This window comes from Lycium barbarum, chromosome 5 (assembly GCF_019175385.1).
Source record: "Lycium barbarum isolate Lr01 chromosome 5, ASM1917538v2, whole genome shotgun sequence".
Classification (NCBI taxonomy): domain Eukaryota; kingdom Viridiplantae; phylum Streptophyta; class Magnoliopsida; order Solanales; family Solanaceae; genus Lycium; species Lycium barbarum.
Genome location: NC_083341.1, coordinates 50,834,793 through 50,837,986, shown reverse-complemented (window position 1 = coordinate 50,837,986; position 3,194 = coordinate 50,834,793). Strand labels below are relative to the sequence as shown.

Sequence of the window (3,194 nt, the reverse complement as noted above, 5' to 3'; positions counted from 1 at the left end):
ATGAATATGAGAATAATAAGTTTGGGTTGGAAAATGATTTCGGGGCATTATCGGAAAATATATACCTTTGGTATAATTGTGTATATCATTGTATATCTATGATGCTAAAGGCCTTAAATGTGACTTATGATTGATGTTAATGAATTTGGAATGAAACAATGCAAGTTAGAATGTTCGTCGTAACTTTTGACGTTTTTGATAGAATATAGAAAGTAGTGAACTTCGGGAAATTTTGTATAGGGTTTGGAACTTGATTGGGAGGTGATTGAATAATCTTGAATGAGTGAATGAATATAATAATGTGGGCATAAGTTTGGAATTGTGAAGTTGAATGAGAGTTGGCAACTTGTGTAGTAAGGTAGAACTTTGAAGCTAGAGTGATTAGATTATGATTTGTGTTGTTTGATGATGTGTGGGCTGTTGTTGTTGATGTATTTTGAGCCGAGCTAAGTCTCGGGGACGTTAGATTTATAGGGGAAGTGCTGCCGAAATTTCGGTAGACAAAAATGAAGTTAATGGCATTTTTAAGCCTAAGAATCTCAAATTGGTAACTTTGACCATTTGCAGATTTCGGACGAAACGGGATTTGATTTTAAGGAGAGCATAAGACGTCTATAAGGTATGTAAAGCTTCCCAATTCTTTATTTGGCATATCTTAGTGTGTTAGTTGAATATGAGACCTTCCGGAGCATTTCTGCTCCTCGAAACCCGATCCACAGGAAAGTTACTATTCATTCAATTCGATTGAAGCCTAAAGGCTCCCTTTTGGCTAGAATGCCATTATTCGTCCGAAACCTATCGAAATGTGGTCGGGTAACCTAGAAATGATTATGTATGACCCTTGGCATATTACTGCTCGTAAAAATATGTTCGCCACCTCACTTCGACTCGAGGTGGGTCCGCTACCCCAAAATGCCCGATTTGCCCTTCGGGCCATCTTTGAGAATAGAGTTGAACGTACCACTTCTGATCTTTGGAACATCCTTCCACGGGGTATGTTTGGACTATTCTATGCACTAATCCAGGTTTTGAACTATATGGACCATTTTGGAATCGTTTTGCAAAATGAAACCTTATGTCGACTAAGTATTCGACTATTTTGTAATAGGATATGATTTATGAGTTTACTTTGTTTTGAAACACTATTTTGAAATACGATTTGCATTTGTTTGCTCACGACTCCGCTCGTGCCTTATTATGACTTCGTTCACCGGTTCCCGGGCCGGTTATGATTCGTGCGCCTTATGATAATTCAGCCGTATGCTGTGTTGCGGTTCCCGAGGCTTCGCCATAGGGCCGGGTTCCGTTTGGAGTTATGCTGTGATATGGCTGGTGATGCGATACGCTCACCTATGTTTGTGTTTGTGTTCGGGGATGTACGGAGATTTGAAACCTTCTGGTGTTATGCTGTGTGTGGCGCCAGCGTCGGAGTGGCGACCACGTTCTTGAGCGTTTGCATGATTTCGTCTGCATTATGTATAGGTATATGATTTTGATACGGATTTTGACATACCGATTTGTACTCTGCTTTGTATCTGATTTGCTTTCAGTTTTGGCTCATATTTCTGTACTCCGTGCTTTACATACTCAGTACATATTTCGTACTGACCCCCTTTCTTCGGGGGCTGCGTTTCATGCCCGCAGGTACAGTTATTGGTGATCCTCCACTGTAGGCTTCACTTTCTGCTGTCTCGGAGCACTCCCTTTGATCCGGAGTCCACCTTTGGTATATATACCTGCTGCTATGGATATGTCTTTGTACATTTGACTATTTGGGTACGGCGGGGCCCTGTCTCGCCATATGTCTTTGTTTTGAGTTCGTAGAGGCCTGTAGTCATATATGTGGGGCGAGGGTCCTATGTATGTTTGTTCGATTTTGTTTTTTTGGTCTTAAAGCGGTCCGTTTGTTATGGTGGCCCTAAATGGCCCTTATGCTTATGTTTGCACTTTTGGCCGGCGATGTCTATTCCGCCGCTCAGTTTGGATCCGATATAACATTTTGATTTGGCGACCGCTTAAGACATATTTTGATACAACCTATGTTTGATATGACTTTTATGAAATTCTGAAATAAGTTTGGATTTGGCAATGAATATGTGCGGTTTGGTCTGGGTACCCAAGTAGGGTGCCAGTCGCGGCCCACGGGGCTGGGTCGTGACACAAAGTCCCCGGAGCAATATGTGCCTGGGCCCTGGTAATCCTCTGGACCCGGCTAGTCTCTCCCAAGGCTGCTGACTTGGCCTTTTGGGCCGCGGTTGCCTTTTTTGGAGGCATATCTGCAAATATAGCCACTCGTTAGGGAGGGGTCATCCTGATAACACAGCTCTATCGCACGATCTAAGACAGAAAGAAGGGTAGTATCCTAAATGCCCTGTAGCCTCCTGTTTATAGGCGTGGTGCACAACACACCGATAAACAAGACTCTACTAGACACGGTCTGTGGACATTCCGAGGACGAACTGCTCTGATACCACTTTTGTCACAACCCAACTCCGTGGGCCGCGACCAGTGCCCTAGCTGGGCACCTATACGTACCCGATACCCAATTTAGCATATTATCAAAATAATGTAATATAATGGCAACATTAGTGGATGCTACAGAATTTAGCAGAAAAGCAGACTTGGCACACAGAAGCCGATAAGGCTGTCATAAAACCAAAACATCCCAAACATATGTACAGAACCCACACAGATGTATCCACAGACCTCTACAGAACATATCATATTCATAAGACGGGACAGGGCCCCGTCATACCCAGAACAATATACATATCCAGATAACAGTGACAGACTGTACCAAAAGATGGGCTCTGAAGAAGAGAGCGCCCCAAAATAGCAGAAACGGGATCCTAAACGTGTGGATCAGCAAACCTGTCGTCTGTACCTGCGCGGCATGAAAACGCAGCCCCCGAAGAAAGGGGGTCAGTACGAAATATGTACTGAATATGTAAAGCGGAATCACAGAAGTCAAATCATAATGGTTACAGAAAATGAGTACAGAATCCAGAGTGTCAAATGCATATTTCCAAAACAGACAGAATGCGTACAGAAACATATGTCATATCATATCATATCCGGTCCCTGCCACGAGACTCGGCAGACAGAATGTGGCCACCCTCCCGACGCTGGTGCCACTATATAGAGGAATCAGAAAAAGGGGCGTGGCCCCGTATCATATAATGTCATATCAAAAT

At 43.4% G+C, this 3,194-nt stretch overlaps 1 long non-coding RNA gene across 1 annotated transcript; it reads left to right on the top strand.

The window, feature by feature from the left end:
* Positions 1 to 440: 440 nt before the first annotated feature.
* Positions 441 to 1,972, top strand: LOC132642466 (uncharacterized). Its single transcript, XR_009583180.1, has 3 exons — positions 441 to 619; positions 1,257 to 1,482; positions 1,645 to 1,972. It is a non-coding gene; the product is annotated as an uncharacterized LOC132642466 (long non-coding RNA).
* The last annotated feature ends 1,222 nt before the right edge of the window (positions 1,973 to 3,194 follow it).